This window comes from Mustela nivalis (genome assembly GCF_964662115.1).
Source record: "Mustela nivalis genome assembly, chromosome: 1".
NCBI lineage: Eukaryota > Metazoa > Chordata > Mammalia > Carnivora > Mustelidae > Mustela > Mustela nivalis.
Window position 1 is genome coordinate 12,699,654 of NC_139020.1, and position 26,319 is coordinate 12,725,972.

General features: G+C 49.5%; 1 protein-coding gene across 6 annotated transcripts in view; it reads left to right on the plus strand.

Moving 5' to 3' along the window:
• TIAM1 (TIAM Rac1 associated GEF 1) overlaps positions 1 to 26,319 on the plus strand; it is a 382,148-nt gene that overhangs the window by 54,344 nt on the left and 301,485 nt on the right. For 5 of the 6 annotated variants that reach the window (XM_082723632.1, XM_082723631.1, XM_082723627.1 and 2 more), the window contains exon 2: positions 25,267 to 25,315. The gene's annotated coding sequence lies outside the window, so the exon portion shown is untranslated. Of the gene's footprint in view, positions 1 to 25,266; positions 25,379 to 26,319 lie in introns of all 6 variants that reach the window. The other variant, XM_082723635.1, reaches the window with a different exon arrangement.

Sequence of the window (26,319 nt, forward strand, 5' to 3'; positions counted from 1 at the left end):
CCACTAGGCTGGCAAGGAGGTCCACTTCCCCCTTCTGACTTGCTGGCACTGCAATCCAAGCACGATCATCTCAGTAACTCTAACGTATCGTGGGGATCCAAGAGTGCCTTTACTTGAGAGGCACAGGCCCTGGAGGGCTCGCTGGCCGTTATTTCGGAGGAACGGTGGCTGCGGTGGAGGCAGGTGGAGGCTGTTTATCTTCGGGGCTGTCCTGCTGAGGAGTGGGTTTCCACCAGCTCCCAGAGCGATCACCAGGGCTTAGCAGGTTGTGGCAGTCAGAAGCAGGACAGACGTTGCCATGTGTCAGATGATTAAATTGTGGAATGGGGAGTAGGAGCTCGGGGAACAGGGCTACGGGGAATCATCTGTTGTAAGTAAGTCACGCCGTTTATTTTAGGGGAAATTTCTATCCAATTTAGGCCGAAACTTGATAGAACGTGCTTTTCCAAGCCCCTAGCTCTACTTGTCTGGAGCGAGCCCTTTCTAAACAGGCAGCTGTCCAAGCACAGCGGCCCATGGGGTCACATCTGGGCAGCACCCTGCCAAGTGGCTGTGATCCCGTTCGCTGTGTTTCCCTGGTCTAAGTTACCCCAAACCATATGCTTGCGCGGTTATTTTCCTCGAACGTTTTTAAAGGTCATTTGATTTTAATTACATATTTGACTAGGTAATATATTCATATGGTTCAAAATTCAGAGTGTGTATATGTATATAAGAAAAGCTTCCCTGCCACCCAATTCCACGCCTTTCTTCCCCAAAGAGAAGCTCTGAGATGTTTCCAGTTTCTTGTGAGTTATTTACAGGTACGTTACACACAAGTGACTGCGTATGTGTGGGTGTGTATCTATAATCTGTCTACGCACACACATATATATCTTTTCCCTCTTTTCCTCTTACACACATGGTAGCATTCCATACATTCCATTCTGCAGGGATTTTTTTTTCACTTAACAGTGATTTTTAAAGATCTTATCAGCACTCTCGATTGCTTCCTCATTCTTCTATTTGTTTTGCTTTTAGTTCAGACTTAGAGAAACGTTGCAATAAGAGTATAAGAAACTCCTATATGTCCTTTACCCGAATTCACCGATGGTCTGTATTTTGCACCATTTATTTTATCATTCCTACTCCACGTGTGTGAACACATAGCATACACATTTACACCTGCACACATTTAGCCTCATGCGCGTTTATATATACGCACACACAGATTTTTCTTCTGATCCATTTCAGAGCGTGTAGGGAGCGTCACGTCCCTTTGCTGTGTGACTTCTTCAAGTGTGTCATTCCTAAGAGCCAGGACGTCCTCACACAGACTCAGCCTTTTTATTTGCACTTTCCTCTGAGTCCTATTTTATATTTATGTTTTATGTTGGTTATGTGGGTATGTGTTGTTTGTTAATTTTTAGGACCAACTACCATGGCTTTTCTATTGTAAGAGTATAGAGGAATCACGATGTTTTTTCTCATTGAGCCGATGAGGTGTTCGTTCTTTCTTGGATCTTTGCTGAGCTCCTGTACTATCCTGAGCTGTTTCCTCCGGGAGAAAGAACATTCTTCTTTGGGCATGGGTAGAGGGAGCGCTCTTGATCCTGCGGGCTTGTCATCTCTCTGCCTCCTGATGGAACCGCTCCGAGAGGAAGACAGGCGGGAAGTGCTCCTCTCAGACTCTTTGGATCATTCTTGGGCGCCTAATGTGCATTAGGAGCTTGTCCAAACTACAGGGAAAGAATCAGCCTCAGTCCCTTCCCCTAAAAAGTCTAACTCAGTTTAACAAATATTTGTAGAGTGGCCTCTTAGTGTGGCAGCTGGGACACCAGCCCTGGGTCTATACTCCATGCTTCTGCCCCAGTTTGTGCAGAAACCTCCAGTCCCCCTTGTCCAGCCCCAGCCCTCCTCACCCACGGCTGCTTGAATCGCTTCTCTAAAGGGCAGCTCCAGTAGGTCATGGCCGCTCGCCTAATTCCCATCCTTAAGACTCCGTTTCCGATGGCGCCTCTCTGGTGAAGTCTTGCCTGATCTTTCTCTTTTAAAGTCCTCTGCCAGCTCATAGCCCTTTAAACTTCGTGTGCCTTACGATAAATATTTGTGTATTCACCCCTCCCATGCTCCTTGTTTTCTCGTTAGATTACCCTTTCTTAGAAGGGTAAATCCCTTCTCCTTCCCACTCTCCCTTATTTCCTGTGTTCTAGAAAGAATTCAGTGCTGCCTGGGCTGTGTCTGAAACATAGCACTGCACCTGGCACGCAGTTGACCTTCAGGTATTTGCAGGATTGAGCTTAATGGAAGTAAGATGGTCATTAAGTGGTTTTGGTAAATTTATGTTTTCAAATACTGGAGGTGTTTGGGAATGTTCACATATGCATTAACAGCTTAATTAAACAACTTCATTAAAAGGTGTACATGTGCTGTCAACGTCATTAAAAAGGCAACTTCATTAAAACACACCTTAAAAAAAACATACCTTGAGGATATTTATGTACCCAAATTCACTGTTTTGTCTTTTTGTTGGGCACCTGTGCACTTTTGTTCAGAACACACACACACACGTATATATGTATACATATATGTGTATATATATATATATTGTGATACCTGGATTTTTTCTCACTTAACTTTTCATATATACATATTCAAGTTATTTTTTAATGCTTAGTTTCAGGAAACTAGTTCTTGAAGAATACATTTGCCGGCAAATAGCAGAGAGATTTTCATTCTAGTCAGATGATGTTATCACTTCTTAGATATCAGTTTTCTGATGGTAGAGAGCCTTCCATGAAATTCATAACTCTAGCAAGATGATTTATGTACTGCCTATTATCTACCACTTACGCCACTCACCAGCCTCCATTCCCGAACAAATTGCTTTGAAAATGTTCCTTCCCCAAGTCTTACAGATTCATGAGTCAGTTTATTTAAAGTCTAAATTTGGGGAGGCCTTTTAGCAGCTGGTAGTCTATGATTTGCTAAAGCAGAAGAGAGAAATGTGTCAGGTCTTTGGAATTCTGGCTGGCAGTGCTCTTCTTGGGTGGCCACAGAACCCCCAGTTCTGCCTCATGCATGTGTCTTACAGGATCTCAGCTGTTTACCCTCGGTGGGAGCGGGCTACGGTCAGGGTACTCAGGATGCAGGGATGGGGACCGACTGGTGACTGACAGGAAGTCATCGTGAAGGTTCCAGTCACTTGTCCTCTCAGGGACTTGTCTGGGAATCTGGTCTCTTTTGGTATTAAGGTGTCAATATGATCCCAGATTCCTCGTAATGAGTTTTCCTATAGGATTCTTTTTTTTTTTTTTCAAGATTTTATTTATTTATTTGACAGAGAGAGGTCACAAGTAGGTAGAGAGGCAGGCAGAGAGAGAGAGAGGGAAGCAGGCTCCCTGCTGAGCAGAGAGCCCGATATGGGACTCGACCCCAGGACCCTGAGATCATGACCTGAGCTGAAGGCAGTGGCTTAACCCACTGAGCCACCCAGGTGCCCCTTCCTATAGGATTCTATCAGTTAAGATATTTTCGAGCCAGAAACAAAAGAGCCAGCTCAGAGGATCGCAAACCTTTAGTATCTCACATGATGATTCCAAGGTTAATTCAAGAATTCAGCATTGAGTTCTTTACGTTTTTCTGTTCCGCCGTCCTCAGGGTGTTTGCCTGATCCTTGGGCTTATTTCCACACAGTGGCGCGGGTGGTAGCTGGACTTGGCAGCAGTGCAAGTGGGCGCGGAGAAACCTGGCCCCCAAGTAAAGCCCTCTCCCCACCTTGCCTTTTTTCTGTCTGTGATGAAAACGTAGACCCAGAACTGCCTTTATGGCATGTCCTCTTCTTCTATTGGCTAGAGCTCGATCACATGGCCAGCCCTAACCCAATCACAGGCAAGGAGCGGTGGGACGCTCCTGATTGGTTTGTGTCGCGTCTCGTTCAGGCTCGATCCTGATTGGTTTGTGTCGCGTCTCGTTCAGGCTCGGAGAGGCTGTCCTGCTTCCTCTGTGGTCGGATCTGAACTTGAGCGGTCCCCGTTCTCTTGGTGAGGAAGGAGCTCCCAGTAGCGGCTCTTGGCAATGCACTAGGGATTTATTATTATTATTGTTGTTTATTTTAAAAAAGATTTTATTTGTTTATTTGAGATAGAGATCGAGCCTGAGTGGAGCCGAGGGGTAGAGGGAGAAGCAGGAGGAAGGAGCCCTGCCAAGTAGGGAGCCCCATTGGGGGGCTCGATCCCAGACCCCAAGATCAAGACGTGAGGGGAAGCAGAGGTTAAGCAGATGCTTAACCCACTGAGCCACCCAGATACCCTGGGATTTGTGTTTTTTTTAAGAATAAGTCTAAGTGGGTTAAAGCCTCTGCCTTGGCTCAGGTCATGATCTCAGGGCCCTGGGATCGAGCCCCGCATTGGGCTCTCTGCACAGCGGGGAGCCTGCTTCCTCCTCTCTCTCTGCCTACTTATGCTCTCTGTTTGTCAAATAAATAAATGAAATCTTAAAAAAAAAAAAAAAAAAGGATAAGTCTAGGCTGGCTGATGGTCTAGCAAACATTGTTTTATTTTTTGCCTTGCCCAGTGGTGATGTTTGGACATTTTGAATTTCTGCATTCTGGGGTGTGATATCTTAAACTTTAGAGATTCTTCCTAAAACTTTAAGATAACTGCCATCATCTTTTATGACCATGGAACACCTGTGCATTTTACACAAGGTGGAGTTAGGGCCGCACAGTGGCCCCAAATCATGGTGAGGGGAAGAATAAACAATAAACACCTTTTTTAAAAAAGTCAGGAATAATAACATAAAGGTGCATTGGATAAGGGGCGTCTTCGCAGAGCGTAGGTTTTTATGGTGGAAACGGACTTTAAAATAGTACAAAGACAAATTATATGGGGGGAAAAAACTGGAAAAGCAGACGTTTCTGTGTATCTTAGAGTTCTTTTCCCTTTTCCCTAAAAGAAACTTTCACATTAGACCCAGGATAAAACATTCTTCTTTGTCCTGTCACTCCTACAGGTTAATCAACCCGTTGAAAGGAAATTTTAATGAGCTTATTTTTCTGGAAGTCGTCTTTGAGCATTTCCGGCATGGAAATAGTCAAGCGTGGCGGGGGGTCTTGACCTCGTGCCTCCACGGCTTTCCCTGTCCCCGTACTCTCTGCCGGGAGATAGATGAGGAGCTGACAGGCTGTCTCAGGTTTGGGGCAGTGTCTGTCCTCAGGAGCAGATCCCTTGCAAGTGTGCTGCGTGCACGGCCTTCTAGGGATGGCTTCCCCACACGGGCTGTCATTTGGGCCCAAATGACCAAGAGTGTCCCCTCATGTCTGCCAAGGGGGTTCTGCATCTCCTTTCTAGCACAGTTTTTGGAGAGAGAGAGGATGAGCAGGGGTGGGGGCAGAGGGAGAAGCAGACTCCCCAACGAGCAGGGAGCCCCACGTGGGCCTTGATCCCAAGACCCCGGGATCATGACCTGAGCCGAAGGCAGATGCTTAACCGACGGAGTCACCTGGTGCTGACGACGGTCTTGAAACCTGTGCCTGGCAGGTATTTCTGTTTTGCTGACCATTTCTTTTCTGTCCATAAAAGGCATTTTTGTTGGAGAGAATGGAGAAATACAGAAAGGCACGGAGAAGAAAACAGAAGATGCCCAGTTCCCACCACTTACAGACTGTGGCTGTTCCTGTTTCCAACCATCTTTTTCCTTCTCCGGCATCTCTCCGCCCTCCCTTCTTTTCTTTCTTCTGTCAGCACGTAGGGAGGACCACCTGTGATGGAGATAAAACATTGTACTTTTTCTCGTAGTTACTTCACGGTGTGGGATCAGATCGGTCAATTCAAACCCGGGGTCGCCTTCTGAGCAGTATGTGATCTTTCTGTGCCTCAGTTTTCCTGATCTGTGAAAGGGGGTAATGGCTGTTGAGGACTGGTGGTAAAAAATCTCAGTGGTTTGCTCAGTCCAGGGTCCAGCATTGATGTCTCTTGGCAGGTGTTCCCTTGTGTTTCAGTGACCAAACTCTCTCCCACCAACCACTCCCCTCCCCCAGCCCCGATGCCTTACTCAGCAGTAAAGTAGGGCTGAAAACCTAGTTTTCAGGGGAAGGAAAGCAGGAGGTCCCAGGTAGCTTTGGACAGGGCTTCTTGCCCTTGGCACCACTGACCTTTTGGGCCCTGTGCTTTGTCATGTGAGGGACTGTTCCATGCTTCCTAGGGCTCTACCCTCTAGATGCGCCCCTCCCCCAACTCCCGACATTGTCAACACTGCCTTTGCTTGAGAACCACTGGGCTAGACTACTCAGGATTTGTCACCCGCAGCTGCCCATGGCTGCCCTGAAACTGGTAGGCAGCCAGGATGAGCCCCCTTGAAGGTCAAGCGTGGGCTCTTGACTGCCTACATTCCCAGACAACGAAAATCAGGCTTTTTGTCTCAAGGTGCAAGCTGTGGGATCCAACTGTTCCAGGTAGGATGACTCCAAGGGAAGATCTACCCCTGGTTGTGTCACGGACCGCTGCCTGTCCTTGCTCGACTCCAGGGGGAGATGCCTGTGGTCCTAGCGAGTTATCAGGGGAGTGGGCCACACAGCAGGAAGTCCTGAGCCGTGACGTAACTCCCCTTCTGTCCCAGGTTGTGGTCAAGGAAACATCCCACAAAATGCTTCTACCCCCGCAGACCACCAAACTAACAACCACTGGGTTCTCGTGGTCCTTGGATGCCCCATGAGGAAGGGTGACTCAACCCCTTCCCTTCTCAGAGGGAGACCAAGACGGCAGCAGGAACCCTCCCTCCGCCTGGCCGGGCTGCTGAGCTCAGTGACGAGGACCAGTCAGATGGAACCCTGCTCGGTTCCAGTGCACGGCTGAGCCCAGGGCGGCACCTGGGGACACAGGCCATTTGTCAGAGGTAAACCACGTGCTTTGTAGATCTTGCTTCTGTGGGCCGCCCGAGCTGCCAGAGCCAGCTGGGCCCCTGTTGTCCTGACCCTCAAGGATGGCCCCATCCAGCAGCTGGATGGCCGCTTCTCCTACGGGGTTCTTCCCTGCAGAAGACTGAGCCGTAGCATGGTGGTGGCACTGTGGACCTCCAGGGGATAATGTGGGGTGTTCTGAGGCCACCGGCTGCTGTCAGAGAGCAGGGACTTTCATTCTTCCACAGAATGATCCGAAGTGGAAAATGGTTGGTAGCCAGTCTGGATGGCCGGGGCGGGGGGGCAGTGGGGGGGTGGGGAATGGGTCCTCTTGCAGACAGGCTGGCTCCCTGGAGCTGCACGATGCTTCCCCACACACTCCAGGTTTTAGGTTTTATGGTGACTAGAAGTGTCTTTGAATTGTAAATCGCATCATAGAGGGATGGGGTGGGGGGTTGCAATTGATTGCTACTCACTGACGGATAGTTTCTTCCTGAACCCACAGAGGCCTAGATGATGTGGACCGATACTGTCCCAGGGGACGGTCATCCACCGGGAACCTCTTGAACCTCTGTTCGGTTAGGTGGCCGAGCAGGGAGGTCAGGCTCCTGAGGGGGCTGTGACCGGCACTCACCAGCTGTGCGACCTTACCTGGGTCATGTGTCTCTGTGGCTCAGCGTCCTCATCTGCAAAATGGGGACGGCAGTAGCACCTGCCTCTCAGGAGTGTTCCGAAGACTGAGCCTGCCTAGACCAAGCCGTGGCCCGTGGTTAGCACTCAGTCACTGTTGTCTAAGTTGTCTGCTCTGTGCTGCATTCATGGGTGCAGCACAGAGGGTGCACCCGTCAGGAGGGTGCGTAAGCAGAGCGCAGGCTGTCTTTGGGGGTGTGGGAGCGGTGTGGAGGTTCCCGGTGTGGTCCTGGCTGGTAGAGTCCCCCAGGGGGACTATGGCCGCTCGAGGTTTGAGGTTCCAGGTGTCCATCCTGACTTGTGATTCTAGAGTCAGCCTTGGGGGCTTCTCCTTGCCCCCCTCTCCCCATGCTCAGGTGCCAGTGGTGTTAAACAGTTCTTAAACAGTAAGCTTCTCTGCCCCTGCATGACCATCGGGATTTTATAGGCTCCTGGGAAATCCCAATGGATCCTACGGTGTTCATCCAACAGCACGGCCTCTCGAAATCTGATTCATTGCATGGCCTCTGCCGGAAGCGAGGAGGGCAGCCGGTACCCCGAGAACCACCCACCGAGAACCGGGCGGGCTGCACGTGAGCGGTGGGAAGGCAGCCGGGAGCCCGGACTTGCTCTCAGCTCTCTGTTCCTCTGTGGAGTCATTATCCCCAGGGTGGCCTTTGTGCCCCACACAGCCTGGCTCTCCACTGGTGGGCTTTTCTCTGTCTTGTAGAAGCAGTTTTACCTATAGGCTCTGTTCCTGGGCCACGGATGGCAAAAGAAGGGAGTAGCTCTGTCTAGCTCATCACCTGGTCGTAACTGGTAGGAGTGGCAGGGGGGCTTGGGACATGAAGATCGCGTGCCAGGGGTCGGGGTCCTTGGTGGTATACAGATGTCCCCCTTCCTGGGAATCTGAAATTTCAGGGCATATAATGCTGTGGCCTTCAGGGGTGACTTACGAGTAGGGCCTTGAGCAGGTCTACCTGGGTGGAAAGTGGCAGATGAAGGATTGGAGACCCGCAGTGTTCCACTCCTGCGGACTTCCACTGGATCCTCCTGTTCCTCTCCCTGACGTTCACGCTGGTGGAGAAGAGTCAATGATGGGGGTGGGGGGGTGGGGGGAGGGGCAACAGCAACAGCTGGGGCTGGAGCCACTCACAGATGTCAGCCCCAGTGAGCTTGATGAGCAGGTACCGATGCCTTGATGTGTCGAGCTCGTTGTGCCTGTTGGGTATGTGCCCTCCGAGGGAGCAGGGAGCAAAGCAGACACAGCCCCCACCCTCGCAGCCACGAGGCCGTGGCGGTGGAGGGGGGAGATGAAGACCAACAGGTGTTGGGGGACAGCGTGCTTGCTGTGATGGCCTTCTGGAATGCCTTAGTTCACTCCCTCCCTCCAAGGCTTTCCAGGGTCTGCAGGTCTTGTGCTGGACTCCACTTTCCCACCTGCGGGGACAAGGCCCGTGGTCCGTGGGCCTGTGCGGATTTGTTAGGCTCCCGTGCTGTCCGCTGGGTCTGCGGTCACCTCCCCGCGTTCCCCGGCTGTGCGGTTCTCTCGAACGCTTGCGCGACCCACCCCGCGGCTGCCTGGGCTAGAGCAACGGATCCGTGCCCTTTGGGAACCCAGTGCAAATGGAAGAGGCTGTCACAGAGCAGCTGCTTCTCCTCGGAGACATCCACAAAGCAGGGAGTGAGTCCCACCACGCTGAAGCTGCGACATGTGTTTGGAAATAAAGAAGTTTTAATTAGAAGGAGCACTTCTCAGCCTCAACCTGGTGCTGGCTGTCTTAACATCGAGATGGAAATAAACTTGCTCCAGCTTCTTGGCACAAGACCCACTCTGCCATTTACATGCTGACTCTGGGGTTGCAGTGTGCGGGCGTCTTTTCGAGAGCTCGGACTTCATTAAACAGCGGCGAGGCATGGAGTTGGCCCCGGGGGTGGTGGGGTCTGGAGCTCCGTTTGCCCTGGGACCCGTTGGTGTTGGCCTCGTTGTTTCACTTATGTTCGTGAAATGCCTCCTTCTTTATAAACAGAGGCGCCAGGAACGGCTGCGGGGCGTGGTGCAATGCCACGGCTTGTGGAGCTAGCCCTGAGTTCATAGTCTCGGTTGTCCACCAACCGTGTGTCCTCGGGTGGGTGGTTTAGTCTCCGAGCTTCTGTACGGTTACTGCAGAATGGGTGTAGCACCTTCTTTACTGGTCCAGCAGTGGGGATTCTAGATTATATCCGTCCTTGACGCGGAAGGATGGCTGAACGGTGCGCATATTATTACATGTTAATAGTGAATGCGGTTCTGACCTTGCTGTGGGTCATGGCCACGGTCTCCCACAGAGTTCTCGGCATTAGGGTGGCCTTGGCTGTGGATGCTTCTGGCTCGTTAAGGATGGGCAAGCTTGAAATTCACCATGTCAGGTGCACGGGGGCCAGCAAGTGGGTGTGTCCCTGAATGTCAGCCTTTGAGGTCGGCTGCCCTCTGTCCTGCCCGTGTCCCCGACCCCGCATTCTCCGCACCTGCCTCCCAGCTAGAGCCATCACACACGCACAAACAAAATCAAGTGGCTAAGCCTAGGGAATAAAAAAATAAGCCCCTAATAAGCCCTTTCTTGGTTTCCTTATGCCAGTGCCAGGTGATGAAAAGGCTGGTCTTGAGGGGTGCATGCAAAGCAGAATTTCCAGTCAAGATACATGATTAGCGGCAGGTCCCCCCCCTGGGTTTTTGGGTGGATTTTATTATTGAGCTGAGGAGGTTATGATGGTCATTCAACTCACTTCTTAAATGAAGGATTTCCATTCCCACCCCCGCCGCCCCTCCTGCCCCGCCCACCCCAGGAATCCCTTGTAAAACATCTCTGACCTTTCTGCCTCTACCTGTACCTCCGAATACCACTGGACAACCAGATTCTCTCACAGACCAGCCCCTTTCCAATCTTTGGGGGACATCTCTAATTTTAACTTGCCCTGAGCTGAAATCCCTCTTCCAGTGGCTTCTCTGATGCATCGCCTGATAGCTGGCAAGTATCTGAAGGCCAATGCTGTGTCTTGCCTGTACCTCTCTTGCAGGTTGAAATTTTGCATTTCCTCAAGCTCTCCATCCCTGGGCTTTGTTTTTAGACCACACAGGGCTGTTCTCCAGATTGTCAGAGACCCCCTTGAAACGGCTTCTATTTCCTGTAACTAATCCCATTATTCCGGCCGCACATTGACCATTAACCTTCCGTTCTGTAGATGCATTTTGTTTTAAATTTATTTTTAAGTAATCACTCCATCCAACCCGGTGCTTGAACTAGCGACCCTGGTCAGGATCTGCGTGCTCTGCTGACTGCCAGCCAGGCGCCACTCTCTCTAGAAGAATTCTTCGCCCTTTTTTTTTTTTTTTTTAAGATTTTATTTTATTTATCAGAGAGAGCACACAAGCAAGGGGAGCAGCAGGCAGAGGGAGAAGCAGGTTCCCCCCCAGCTCCCCTCCCCGAGAGCAAGGAGCCAGATGCAGGACTCGATCCCAGGACCCTGGGATCACTACCTGAGCCGCAGGAAGACGCTTAGCTGTCTGAGCCACCAAGGCGCCCCACGTTCTCACCTTTCACAGCATGCCTTTTCTCTTTTTTCTTTTGCAGCCATGTGACCCTGTTGTCTCCTTTAGCCTCTAGTCACTGAGACCATGGGAATCCCATCTGAACCCGTCTTCCCAGCCTTTGCCTGCGCTCTTGGTTGCCCTTAAACTTACGGGTTGAGGTTTGCTTAGATCTAGAAGAAGTTTTCAGTGTGTCCAGATCTCGTCATTGCTTCCGTCAGGCAAGTTAGTGAGTCAGCAGCCGTGGTGTTCTTTTGTTCTGTAGTTTGGACATAGGATGGTTTCTTAAGAAGCCATTCATCTCAGAGTTCTCCCACCTCTTTAACCTGGAAGTTCAATGACGCAGGCTGCCACCGGCATGACTAGACCACTGGTGGGTGGAAGAAGGAAGAGAGGAAGAGGAAATATGGATCTTTTGGGGCGCCTGGGTGGCTCAGTGGGTTAAAGCCTCTGCCTTCAGCTCAGGTCATGATCTCAGGGTCCTGGGATTGAGCCCCGCATCGGGCTCTCTGCTCGGCAGGGAGCCTGCTTCCCCCTCTCTCTGTGCCTGCTTCTCGGCCTACTTGTGATCTCTGTCTATCAAATAAACAAATAAAATCTTTAAAAAAAAAGAAAAAAGAAAAAAATTACAGATCTCTTGTGGAAAGTGGAGAGTTCCTACCATCTTTTTTTTTTTTTCCCAAAATAACAGCAGCTCCTTGGAAACTACAGGCCAACAAGCCAGTGGCCGTCTCCTCGTAGATCTGGGTCCGCGCTTCTGCAGGACTGTACTGAACCCATCTCACCAGTGAGCCTGTTGTAGCCAGAGTTCCCCAGGATGGAGAAGCTGTGCCTCCTGGTGTTTGCGCGGGGTTGTGGGGGTGGCGGGGGTGGGGGTGGGGTGGGGGGGGATGCGGCTGCGCCCCGTTTGTCTTGCATTTGCCCAGGCAGACTCACTTCTGGTAGTTTTCCTGGGTAACTCCCTGGATCTTCCCTTCTTTCCCACCAAAGATCTTTACCAAAGACATGCCCCCTAATTCCCGGTCTTCTTCCTTGTCTATTTGACCTGCTATAAGTCAGAACAGAGCTTTTAATTGAAGGAGTGTAGGATTCGCTGTGAGAGGACCTGGCTTGGACTGCCCAGTGGTCCTGGGGAAATGGCCATGAGGCACAACCCTCATGAGCCTGGGCTCCCTCCTTCTTGGTACCCGGAGGGAGGTGGCAGTGGCCTGAGATCCCAGCGACAGAGGGATGCGGAAGGCGCTGTTGGGTTTTGAGGGGGGATACGGAATCACCCCTTCTCTGGGCGGAGAGCAGGCTTAGGGGTGAGGAGGACCAAGTGGGCTGGCTCACCGCTCTTCTCAGCTTGAAGGGCCGACCAGTGCCGGGAAAGGTGAGTCCGGAAGTCGATCGGCTCCAGAAGAGTCTGGAAGGCTCGAGGCGTGCATTCTGTGTTTTCTTCCAGTCCACCGACCGGGAAAGTCCTCGTCTCCCGTGGCGATGTTGAAAGAGCACTTGTCTTAGTTTCCCCAGGGGCCGCCATAACAGAGTAGCACACACAGGGCTGGGGGTGGCGGGCTTACGCACGGGAAATTTGCTGTCGCTTGTTCTAGATTCTGGAAGCCCAAGATCAAGGTTTCTTCTGAAGGCTGGGAGGGACAATCTGTTCCATGCCCTTTTTCTGGCTTTTGCCAGTTTGCTCAAAGTCTTTGGTTCTCATTGGTGTTCCCTTGTGGAGTTGTCATCCTGATCTGTGCCTTTTTCTTCATGTGGGTCTTCTCCCGGGGTGCTCGTCTATTTCTACACTATCCCCTTTTTATATAAGGACACTATTCGCCATTGGCCTTTATTTTAACGAATCACAGGTACAATGACCCTATTTCGCAATAAGATCACATTATGAGGTATTGGAAGTTTGGACTTTGACTTATGAATTTGTGGGGGACACAACTCAACACAAGATTGAGGTCTGGCTTTTTTCCTTCCAGGAGAGGGGAGACGTCTGTCCCTCGGGAAGTGTTTTCTCTCCTCAATAGTTCAGTAGTTTTTTACCTATCTTTCTACCCAGCAGATGCTCAGGAGTTCAGTAGTTTTCTTCTGTGAGGGACTGGATTGTGTCTCCCTACTCATTCCAACCCCCCTACCTCCTAAATCACAGGGGGGCTGTGACAGTATTTAGAGATAGGACCTTTAAGGAGGTAATTATGGTAAAATGAGGTCAAAAGTGTGGGGGTCTCATTCAACTGGGACAGTGTCCTTAGAAGAGGAGGAAGAGGGGTGTCTGGGGGGGCTCAGTCGGTGAAGCATCTGCCTTCTTCTTAGGTCACGATCCTAGGGTCCTGGGACGGAGCCCCCCACCGCCCCCCAGTGGGCTCCCTGCTCAGTGGGGAGTCGCTTCTCTCTCTCCCTCTGCTGTTTGTGTTCTCTCTCTTTCCTCAAACAAATAAATAAAATCTTAAAAAAAAAAAAGAAAGAAGAGGAAGAAGCACCAGAGCTCCTCCGTGAGCACGTGCTCGGAGGACACACGAGGAGCCGGCCGGCTCTGAGCGGAGGAAGACCGGTGTCCCTAGAAGCCAACCCTGTGGACACCTTGCTCCTGGGCCTCCAGCCTCCAGAGCTGGAGACAACGCACTGTGGTTTGAGACGACACCGCAAGCATGTGGTACTTTGTATGGTGGCCCCCCCACCCCGCAGGGTGACTGAGACGCTTCCCTTTCTTCTAAAGGCAACAACTGTGTGCAGCTCCGTTCACAGTAAGACTGGCAGTGCTGGGGTCACCGCCGGGGATCCTGCCTGCTCTGGCCCAGGGCAGGGCTGTGGCTTCTCGTCTGGGCCAGTTCCGGGCCCCGTCTTCATGTAATGGATTGGCTAGCTCAGGATGCGCAAGTGGATGGCGTTTTCTCAAAGCCTCTTTAGTAGATTAGGCGGTGAACCCGAGGGTGAATCCCAGTGCTCCCCGAGCGCTCTTGGGTAAATCCAGGACAAATATATTTAATTCCTTATTTAAAAATGCAATTCACAGTGACATGTGGATGTCATTGAGTGGCAAAGGAGTGAAACAAAGTGGGTCAGTGACACACTGCGCTGTTTCGTGATGAATGGAGGCTAACTGATTTAATGGAAAGCCACAGTCAAGGGAAAGTGGACTTGAAAAGCTTAAGCCCTCGAAAAATCTCCAGCTACCCACTTATGTCTGGGAGAGAGTAGTGCAGTTCTTTGAGCCTGAACCTTTTATCAGTAAATTCTTTTGTTCCGCCTTAGGTTAAAACCTTGCTTTCATTTGAAATAGATTAATTGGATGGCGATGATGGGCCTGGCTCTGACAGCCCAGGGGCCCACACGGTCTTGTAGGTGACACCTGAGAGGGCAGAGGGCGGTGGTCACAGCATGCTGCGGGAGCCCACTGCGGGAGCATGCTGTCCCGCACAGACGGAGGGGGGACGCCAGGGGCGGCTTTCCTAAAAGAGGGGAGACTTGAGCCAAGTTTTGGGCCAGCAGTCCTGGTTCTTCAGGCAACACCGAATAACGGTCTTGGAGGCAGAGGAAGCAGTAAGTAGATCAACACGGAGATGTGGGAGGGCAGCCCACTTGGAGGACTGTGTGCACCCAGACGCTGCCTCTTCGCCTCTTCGCCTCTTTTCTACCCTTCTCTTCCTCCTTCTCTTTCTTCCCTGGTGTTTTGGTAATCTGACTGCGGAATGAATAAAAAGGCCCAACTCTTGGCCAGTTTCTGTGGTGTAAATATTCCCTCCTTGATTGACCCCAAGCTACCAGCATGGTGTTGGATGGCGCCCCACATTTCTAAAACTATAGCAACTGGTCACAGCCTGTACAGTCCCATTCAGTAGACCATTGCCCCCCATCCACCCATCATTTGTCCATCCATCCATCCATCCACCCATCATCCATATTTCCATCACCCATTTATACAACATCTGTCCGTTCTTCCATGTATCCATCTACCCAGTATCCATCCATCCATCCATCTATCCATTATCCACCCATCCACCCACCCATCCACCCACCCATCCACCCCCACCCATCCATCTGTCCGTCCATCCACATCCATCCATCCACCCATCACCCATCCATCCTTTCATCCATCATTCATCATCCACCCATCCATCTGTCCAGCTGTCCATCCATCAAATCCATCCATCTATAAATATAGTTTTAACTAACCGAATCTTAGAAATAAATCCTGTTACAGATTTTAGAGTTCCTTTAGTCAAATCTTCTCTTTTATAGACAAGAAAACTGATATCTAGAGAGAGGAAGTGATTTTTTGAAGTCTATTTGTAGAACGTAGATTAGGACTGTGGTCTTCAGAATTTAGGTCTGCAGCTGCTTCTCTCGAGTAAAGAACGCACAACCTCAAATATAGCTTGGTAATTTCCAGGTTGGAGCAATGTGGAATCCATGTTGTACACACCACAGTTCTGTCAGTCCCTGCTTTTCTGTGATAGTTCTAACGCTCGTCAAAGTCTTTTTGTTGTTCCTGGGCTCTGTCGTTGCTGGTTCCCAGCAGGCTCACAGTGTCCTTCACGGGGGTTCAAAATTGCTGAACTGTTGAAATTAGATTCCTCTCCCGGTTTTTAGCAGCGAGCTTCAGAATGTAATTTAGCTCTTGGTTCTCGATATTTATTCAGTCTTTGATGTTTCCGGATTTCATTGGCCTCCCTCTCTCTCTCTCTTTTTCCGTTTTTGGTGATAGAGACATCTCTCCTTTGGGACTCCCACCTCAAGCCACCCATTCGTGGTTTTAGCTAGGTGGCTTCTGGGGACTGCCATTTGTGCCACGCTGAATTTCTGTGGACGTATCTGGAGTTGAAAATACCTTTCCTCCTTTTTGGGCTTCCCGCAGTGTGTCCTGGAGCTCTTGGGAGATGAATAGTTGACCCTACTTTGCATGGTCCTTAAATTGTTGTTAATTCTGAGAGAGGAAGGGTCACTTTTACTCTCTGAGAAGCTTTATTTTGAAGTCATGGACTGACCGACTGGTGAATTGAATGCTTCAGAGGACTCCGTCTAAAACGAGCTTCTGTGGTGTAATGTTGAATGAGAGGAGCCAGTTGCTGAAATAATGCGTAGGATACCACTTTTGTCCAAGAGTGATAAGCAGAAGATTGGCCGTTACCAAAAAGAAATGAGTTGGAGAGAAAACTTGAACCTTTTAACTTTATATATTTCTGTTTTATTTATTTTTATGTTTAATTATAAGTATGTGACATAAAGCCAACCCAGACTAAACAGTCTACTTATATTTTAATACGGCTCATCTGGGCAAGGGCAGTCAGCTTTCTGTTGCCTTCTCACCACAATTTGCCATTTGCCCAATATGAAGTTTACAAGTGTCTATAGTTTTTAATTGTAACCTAATAATTTTAGATACAATTAATCTTGGTTGCTAGAAAGTGGTACATACCCCGGTATTGAAACCTGTTCAATAAGGGTAGAATTTAAACCTAAGCTTCCCTGTGAATTCTCCCTTTACCTAATAATTTTTACCAATTCTTTCCTAATGAGGTTAATCATCTACTCGTATGCACTGCCTAAGCTGGTCATTATTCAGGGCTTCCAACAGAGATTCTGAAAACCTCCTGGAGACATTCTGTGAGCTGACATAGGGTCATTATTGTTATTATTATTTTTTTTTCCCAGTGCTCCTTGAGTGTGGTGCTCTCAGCTGTCTTGGAAGGGGAGAGTCATTAGATTTCACGGGCTTCCCAGGAATAGCATCGTGTTCGAGGTACCAGCGAGCCTGCCTTCTCTCCTCTGTCCCCTTAAATGAACTTCTTTCTTGTACTTGGCAGTTCTTTCCTCGTCTTTAGAATATCCTTTGGCATTCCTGTTCTCAAATTGGGAAAAATAAATTTAGTCCCACTCCCTGCGGCTTGGAGCATCTGAAAAGGCAGGAAGGTGTGGATATTTACAAGAAATAGATCAGCGTGTAATAGTCTAAAATGGACAAGTCAATGTGACCTCTTACTTGGGCATTTGCAGAACGATGCAGGTTGCCTCTGCCAGCTATCTCTTACCAGAAAAATTTTCAGAACCATGTGGCCTGGGTGAATGCTATGTTACTGATACAAAGCACAGCTATGATTATGCCCAGCGGAGGAAAATAATCCCTCCGTTTCGCTGTCTGTGCGGACCTCTTTTAAGTTATTGGGTTGACCCGTCTGAATTGCCAAACTGAGCTGCTGTAAGGGCAGTTTTGTCCCAAGAGAACCTCTCTGCTGAGTTGTTAGGCAAGGGAACTAGTGTCTGCATTAGGAAAGGCACGGGACGGCCGTGCTTTAGGGATACGGGGCATCCTTTTTTCATTTGAACCTGTCTCTTCTAGTTAGTGTTCACTTAGTTGACACTTGGTCGTTGCGTCACTAGCTTTCAGAAAGTATCTAGAGCAAAACTGGTTGCCTAGCAACCTGCTCCAGCCCAGGAGGGTTGGAGAATGGGTCAGTGATTAACAATTATGTACAATCAAGTTTACAAATGCAGAACAGCCTGCAACATTCACGCTCTGACCACCGGAAAGTCTTTGCGTGCCGCTGGCCGGGCGTGTGGCTGTTGTATGTGAATTTATCGCAACCGTGGTCTGGACCTTATGCTTGCGATCCAGAAACACTTAGCTCCGGACGGGAAGAGGTGGGTGGTGGTGCCTCTCTGTACACTGATGCATTTCGCGGAAGCATCTGACACCCGTCATTCCGTCGGCTGCCTGTCTGGACGCTCATCCCCTTGGAGAGTGAAAAGAGAAAAATGAAGAATTTGGGTATTTATGAATGTTGTCATCTCAACACACTTGGCCCCCATTAGTGAGTCAGTCATTTGCCCAAGAACAAGTACACACGAAATGACTGACAATGGCTCCCTCAGCCCGAATCCCTCTTTCCAGAATTACGAATGCTGCGCAAATGTTCTTCCTGAAATGGCCCCAGCGTTTAATCGTTTCTCTTCTTTCCGTTCCAGCAAAAGAGAAGACGAATTTTGCCTAATCCAGTCCTTATTTAATCTTTCTGTCAGCACAAATATCGATGGTGTAAATCCTGACAACGGCAGTAAAGCTAGGAGGCATTTTTATAACTCTGGCAAAGCTAATAATGCACATTTCTTTGTTGAGAATCATTGAGTTTAATTGGCTAATCAATTTTTAGGCCCTTTCCATTTGTATTTTGTTTAATCAACAAAAATAAATCGCCCTGCCAACCTTGAGAGCTCCAAGTCGGAGAACAGTGGCAAACACTTCGTTGGTCCTGCCAAAAGTGCTTTCCAACAGAAATGTCTTAATTGAAGAGGATTTATATTCAGAAGCGCGGATGTTTTATCATTTGTCTGAAGAAGGAAAAAGCTGCGTAAGCAAGCAGTATGCAGCCGTTTTAGGCATTGTTTTTGACATTTATCTACTCTCTTTATCCCTCAGACGTTTCTGTATAAACGACCTTCCCTAGTCCTTCTCGCTCACCATTCAGGCTCCGTGTCCTGAAGTAGTAGCTGTCAGGTGCTTTCCAGAGCTTCCTGACCGTTTTTGCCCAGAGCACTTCGAGAACCGAGGTCTTTGCTCCTTCCTCCTGGATTTTACTGTTCCCCTGACTCCTGTCTCTGGGCCTCTGATGGGAAATGGCTGAATTCATGGTGCTCGAAGACAGGCCCCGTTCACCTTCCCCCTCTGGGAAGGGGGCTCTGCCTTGCTTTGTGGACAGGAAGACCTTGGGGGCCGTGGCTGGCTGGCTGTGGGGTCTCGGTATGTGGGGGTGGGGGGCTTTGATCAGGGGTAGGTGACAAGCTTTCCCGAAAGTGGCAAGAATTCAAAGTTTGCTTTTGCTGCCTTTTCCGTACTCCGGGAAGGGAGGAGAGATAACCAGAAGCAACATTGGTTTCATGCCTATGTGATGTGTTCCCCTTAACAGCCCGGTGTGGTAGCTTCGCCTCTTAGGTTTACACGAGGTTCCAAGGACGTCCGTAACAGCTCGCGTGTGGAGTGGCTGCACCTGCCATCTGTTTCCAGTTGTCTTCCCACTTCACTGGCTGCCGGAAGTTGGAACACTCCCTCCAACCCCACCCCCCAACCCCCGCCAAGTATCACTAACCCCGGGTTTCCCCGGCAGGGATGGTGGGATGCAAGTACCATATAGCACGATGGTGGCCACGGTTTGTAGCCAATTATTGCGTGTCTGTCAGTGTTTTAAGAACTTCACGTGTACTCATTCATTTGACCCCACTGCCTATTAGCTACTGCTACCCTCGTCTTACGGATGGGGCATGGAGTAGTTGGGGGACGGACTCTAGGTCCCTGGATAATCGTTGGGGACACCGGGATTTACATCTGGGTAATCTGACCCAGCGCGCCTGCGCACAGGGGTCCTCCGTCCCCAGGACATACCCTGGTCCGTTCAGTGTCCTCGTGCCTCCCGTGCAAGGAGAAAGGAGCTGAGATGAAAGACGAAGGGAGAATGGGGTGGTTTGATGGACCTCGCTTTGGACTTTGTTTTGGGCAGTGGGAGCCGTTGATTGGCTGCCTTGATTCTTGGCTCATTCCTTCATCTTCAGCCGCTCTGCTACCTCTTCTCCGTTCTGAGTTGCCTTTTAGTGCCTCTGCCAAGGGCCCACCTGCCAGGGGGCCCTCTCCGACTGATGGGAGGCCACGTGTCCCTAGAGGCCACCAAGGAACCAGCATCATCCCGTTATCCTGTGGGCAAAAACCTTGAATAAACCCAGGGTCTGATACAATGCAGGGGAACAGCTTCTCCACGACTTCCTGTAAGTCGCTGGTTCTGGGGAGCCAGCGGATGGGTGGAAACCCAGCAGCCCTGCCGTGTGCTGGGCTTCGGCTGCTCCCTTCGCAGCCCCAAGCCGCAGCATCTTAGCGATCCCTGTGTCAAGGAGGCACGTTGGAAGGACCGTCATAGTCGGTTGGAGCAGGAAGGCCCGCACAGGTCGGATCGTTTACGGCCCCGATGAGGATCCTACCCGCCGAGAACAGTTTCTGACGCCGAGCCCTGTCCAAAGTATTTCACATAAATTAATCATGAATTTTCCATCCATCCCATTAGGGAGAGGCTGCCATCCTCATTCTATAGAGGAGAAAATCTGCAGTGTAAAATGTGCACGTGTATTGTAATTTTAGGAACATTAACATACAAAACACAGCTTCGAATCGCGGACATATGGTGCTTGGCTTGTGGGCTGGTGGAGCCGATGTTTGGCTGCTCCACGGGGCACAGATGCCTCCTTATTAGACGGGCCTTGGAAGCTAGCTTAAATGGGCAGGGCAATACTGTTGCCAGCATTTATTGAGTTCTTACTGTATGCCAGGCACTATATTAAGAACTTGGCCTTTTTTTCCCAATCCTCACAGAAAGGGAGCTACTACAACTATTATATATATATATATATATATATATATATATATATATATATATCTGATATATACATGAGGAAACTAAGTCAGAAGGGTTGTTTAACTCGCCCAAGTCAGTACATGATGAGGCCAGGAGTCAGTTGAGGCGTCTGAGCTCAGGCCCCTGGTACAGGGGGTGGGGGGGGTGGAGAGGATGGTGGCCTGGGGGAGGGGCACAGCCCTAGGGCCCCGTGTGGTTTAGAGGCTGTGTGATCCCGATCAGGGATCCTTGCCCATGTGGCTTGTCACTGTCTTGGGGCCTCTTCTGTGCTGTGGAATCGGAGGTTGATTTCCTCAGTCTTTTGTGGGCTTCCGTTCATTTCTGGCCACAACCATCCCAGTAGAGAAGAAAATTGAGAAGAACTCTGATACAAATTGTAAAGCATCCCTGGGAAGGCATTCCGATTGTTGGATGTACATTTCCTCATTGACCCCCATGGCAGCCCTGTGGGGCTCGTACCCAATGGCTGTCTCCATTAGGGGAACAGTGCCCCCCTCCCCCAAGGTAAGGGCTGACTCCACGTAGGGGGGGATGGGTTGTCCCCTGGCCTTGGGATGGGTCATCAGCTCTGCGAGTCTGCTGCTTTTCCCCTCCTGCTTTGCCGCCCCGACTCCTGCTCTCCTGTGCCTCAGTGTCCCCAGCTTTTCAGAAGAAAATGAGATTTTCCCCAGCCCCTGACTGTTTTTGCTTCTGCTAGTGCTTCCTGAACACCTGCTGGGCTGATGAGCTTTTGAAATGTCACTTGGCTGTTGGGCGGGTGTACACCATTCCAGCTGCCTCTGAGGAGGGGGTGGTGGCGGTGGGGGTCGGGGTTGGTGGCTCCTCCCACAGCCCACACAGGTCCCATCGTCCACCTGGTCATTTTCTTCTGGCCAGAGAGAGGCTGTTTCCATGCTGTGTTTCTCTGACAGCACTTGGCTCTGTATGTCGGGGGTCAGCTTCTGAGAATACAACTAAATTACTGACCTTTTCCTTCCTGGAGTTTGCTTTCCAGAAAAAAATGCATGTCTCCCTTTATATATAATTGTGGATGTAAATTCGGGATTTTCACTGGCACTGTCACATGCAGAGCCTCCTTAGCCATATCCTACCTACCCTGTTCATCCCACGCAACCTGGCTTAAAAATTGGGTTTTCCTTTTTCTCCCACTATTCAGTTGCAGGCAAGTATGGCAAATTAAATTTGTGATTTTCTTTTTTTTTTAAAGATTTTTATTTATTTATTTAATAGAGAGAGATCACAAGGAGGCAGAGAGGCAGGCAGAGAGAGAGGGGGAAGCAGGCTCTCTGCTGAGCAGAGAGCCCCATGTGGGGCTCGATCCCAGGACCCTGAGATCATGACCTGAGCCGAAGACAGAGGCTTAAACCACTGAGCCACCCAGGCGCCCCAAATTTGTGATTTTCTGCCCTTCTTCTCTTTCCACTGTTGTCCGTCAGAGGCCCGGTGGGAAAAGATGCCGTCGACTCAGAGAGCTGAGAGAAGAGGGTTGGATGTGGCTGTCGCACAGGGTCAGGGAGCAGAGCGGGGAGTCAGGTCCTGGGGTGACCCAAAGAGGCCCCTCTGTCCCCATCCGTTCAGGCTGCTGTGACAGGATGCCACGGACTGGCGAACGTACACACGACAGAGATTGATCTCTCCTACTTCTGGAGCCTGGGACGACCCAGACTCTGAAGGCACTGAAGACGGGGTATCTGGTGATGGGCCACTTGTGGGTTTATAGATGGCTGTCCTCTAGTGGCAGAAGGGGTGAGGGAGCTCTCTGGGGTCCCCCCCTTTACAAACGATTTTATGTGAGAGAGAGAGGGAGCACAAGCTGGGGGAGGGGCAGAGGGAGAGGGAGACGTAGGCTCCCTGCTGAGCAGGGAGCCTGAAGCTGGACTCGATCCCAGGATCCTGAGATCATGACCTGAGCTGAAGGCAGATGCTCAACCCACTGAGCCACCCAGTCATCCTTCTGGGGTCCCTTTTATCAGGGTAGGAATCTCATTCATGGGGGCCTCACCCTCATGACCTAATCACCCCAAGACCCTACCTCCTAATACTACCATATTGGGGTGCAGGTTTCAACCTATGACTTTGGGGGATATATTCAGTCAATGGTACTCTCCAGCCACCAGAACTAAGGATGAGGGAGAGAGTTGCTGAGCAAAGCTGTGACCTGTGGTGGAGAGACCTCCAGGGACCCTGCGGGGAGGAAGCAGGGGGTTACATGCTCCTTCTTACCTCCTCCTCCTCTGCTGGCTTCTGCCGGTTACCTGCCGCAGGGCCAGAGGGCAGGGGCACCCGGCTGATGCAGACCCTGGAGGTCAGCCTCCCAGGGCACAGAATGGTGGAAAAAAGATGGGACCCAACCAGACAGTACGGAGCACGTGACCCTTCAGATTCTTCAGTACCTTTTATCCAGTAGATGACGCTTTCCAAGCTGCAAAGAAACAGCTTTGTCATCTTTAAATGCTCTCCTTGGGGGATCCGGCATCCGCGAAACTGCTTAGCTTGTGCTCTGGGTGTTTTGTAATCCTGTCCGGGATTGGAAACTTCCTGTTTTTATTCAGATGCTTTGAAATCGAGGCTTTTAGGTTTTTCTTTCTGTCTTTCTTTTGTTTTCCTTTTTCCTATTTTATTTCTATGCCTATTACTACAAGGCTGCTTTGAAAGGCTTCAGTGCGCCTCCTGATGAGGACTCCATGTCCACGGTGTCACAGGGAATTCTATATATATATTACTCACATGGGGGTCATGTTCATGCACTTTTCTCTTATATGAGAGCGGGATGTATGGAAATGGGCATTTCCAGATTTTGGCAAAACAGAGATTGTAGGTGGGGAAGCAGCTGGGCAATCAGAGGGTGTTGGGCAGTGTCAGGGGTGTTGGGCAGTGTTAGGGACGGAGAGGCAGCGGGTGGAGCCGACACCACCTGGCTTGGCCCTCGGGGGTCTGGGATCTGCTCCTGGCTCCCGCTTGCACCTTGGGACCTCGGATACCATCCCTGGGTGCAGCGTCTCTATTACAAGATGGCACTACTGTTACTGACAGTGACCCTTTCCCTAAGCAACTTAGGTCAGGGTCCTCTGAGCCTCCTCTTTGATTAGACCTGGACCTTGCAGGGTCTCTGTCCTGTCTTTGCTTGCCCAGCCCAGTTGTAAGAAGATTCCTACTAAGTCAGCTTAGAATCCCGCACCCTTGTGTGTGACCACCTGGGTAGGCAGTATCTGGTCACCCCAGGCTGCCTTCCGCAGGAATCCCATTTTCTGTGGCTTTAGTAACCCAGCCTTGCCGTGTCCTCTGAGTCGTGACCCCTCACTCTGCTGGTTTGTCATCCCTGGGGGTCCTTGCTGCATTCAGAGTGAGCTCCATCCCTCCTCTGAATAAAGTCTCCCTTCCCATTTCTTAGCAAACATCAGATTTTTTTTTTTTTTAAACATTATGCCCCACAAAACCTTGGAATTGCAGTCAAATGCTCTACCACTGAGCTATACCCCCAAAACCTTGGAATTGTTTGGGGTCCTCCAGAACTTCCAGTCCAGCTCACCCAGCACTGAGAGCCAGGTGGGGCTGGCTGCGAGGCACCTGCTCAGCCGCTTGGGGGCGGCTGCTCCTTGCTAAGAAGCCTGGCTTCAATCTCAAGTTCGAAACTCGCCTTCCTTTTTGCTCCTTGATCTCAGTTCTGCTTTTTGTTTCCTCCCTCCTTAAAGGAAGAAAGGTACTTCTTCTTTTTTTAAAAATTAACATATAATGTATTATTTGTCCCAGGGGTACAGGTCTGTGAATCATCAGGCTTACACAAATCACAGCACTCACCATAGCACATACCCTCCCCAATGTCCATCACCCAGCCACCCTCTCCCTCCCCTATCCCCTAGCAGCTCTCAGTTTGTTTCCTGAGATTAAGAGTCTCTTATGTTTGTCTCCCTCTCTGGTTTTGTCTTGTTTCCTTTTTCCCTCTCTTCCTCTATGATCCTCTGTCTTGTTTCTCAAATTACTCCTGTTAGTAAGATCATGTGATAATTTTCTTTCTCTGATTGACTTATTTCATTTAGCATAATACCCTCTAGTTGCATCCACATCATTTCAAATGGCAAGAGTTCATTTTTGATGGCTGCATAGTATTCCCCCCCCACATCTTCTTTATCCATTCATCTGTTGATGGAAATCTGGGTTCATTCCATAGTTTGGCTATTGTGGACATTGCTGCTATAAACATTCAGGTGCATATGCCCCTTCAGATCACTACATCTGTATCTTTAGGGTAAATACCCAGAAGTGTGATTGCTGAGTCATAGGGTAGCTCTATTTTCAACTTTTTGGGGAACCTCCATCCTGTTTTCCAGAGTGGCTGCACCAGCGGGCATTCCCACCAACAGTGTAGGAAGGTTCCCCTAAGAAAGGAGCTTCTTAAATTGTAACCATGTTAATGGAAATAATGGTACAACCGGAGCGATATTGACCTTCTTGTTTCTTGACCAGCATCCTGAGCCCGGGTGGAACTGTGTCACGGACGCGGGGATATTATTACTGTAGGAGGGTTTTCGAGGGGGCTGTCCCTGGGGGTTGGGTCTGTGTACACTCTGTCTTTGTTATAAACTCCTGGATAGCTCTGGTCCTCTGCTTCTAATTTTGAGTGCTCTGCTTTTCCCCTCGACTGTGCGTTCTTGTTGCTGCCTTGTTGGCTGCAGTTTTATAAATGACATGCTTCTTTTTCTTGCATGGGATAAAGTGCGTGGGCTTTGGGAAAGCTGTTGGCCACTCAGAAGTATTTTTTTTTCTATTTCCAGATGGCTGTGTTCCAGATATTAACATTCTCAGAAGCCTGACATCCGCACGGTGAGCAGTTTATACTCTCCTAAATGCTCTGAAGGACTTTCTAGGTGCATCACGGGTATATCAGTACGTTTGCTTTTTCATTTATTTGTTTATCATAGGGACCTAAATCTGTGCCCGGCATTTGTGGATTTTCACTGCTTCTTCTTTCTGCTTCCCCTTATTTATGGGTGTCTTTGAGAAACAGGGGCTTCTTTCGGATCGAAACAACCGAAGTCCTGGCCTTGAAGAAGAATTTTAAGATGTGGATTTAAAAAGAAAATCAGATTTATTTTTAAATATTTCCCTATGACTCTGAAAAGATAGGTTTCTTTTAGTTACGCCTCGACACACTATGATCACATACAAAAGAAAAGTAGTTCATTTCCTAATATCACTGAATATGCACATTCAGATTTCCCTGATTGTTGGATAAAGTAGTTTTTCACAGTTAGTTAAAAATCCTGTAGTCAGTAGAAGACTTAAAGTCAGTCCACACATGGCACTGGGTTGATAGTCTCTTTAGTTTCTTTTAATACATAAATTTCCTGTCTCTGTTTTGTTCTTTCCGACAGTATATTTGGTCAAGAAACTGGCTTTTTTGTCCTGTGTCATTGCCACAATGTAGACCCTGTGGCCAGCTCGGCATCTCTGTGTGGTCATTGAACGTGTTTTATTGTCTCCATAATGTCCTATAAACTAAAGGCTTTATTCGATTCAAGTTCGTATTTTTGGGCAAAAGTAGTTCATGAATGACTAATGTAACTTCATCAAGTGACATACTTTGTATCTTTCTAAAGTGTTAATATCGGCAGGTGCTATGAATGTGATCATCCCTTAGTAGGGGCCCCGGCAGCCATGGATGGCTCGCAGCGGATGCCTGCACCAGCTTTCATTTAAGGTGTTTCCAAAAAGGTGATAATCTCATTCCGTCATTTCTTCTGCATTTATTAGCTGGAACATGTTTATAAAGAATTTTAGTTCAGTCTTTTAAAAAAATTACCCCGAGGTATTGTTTGTATATAAAA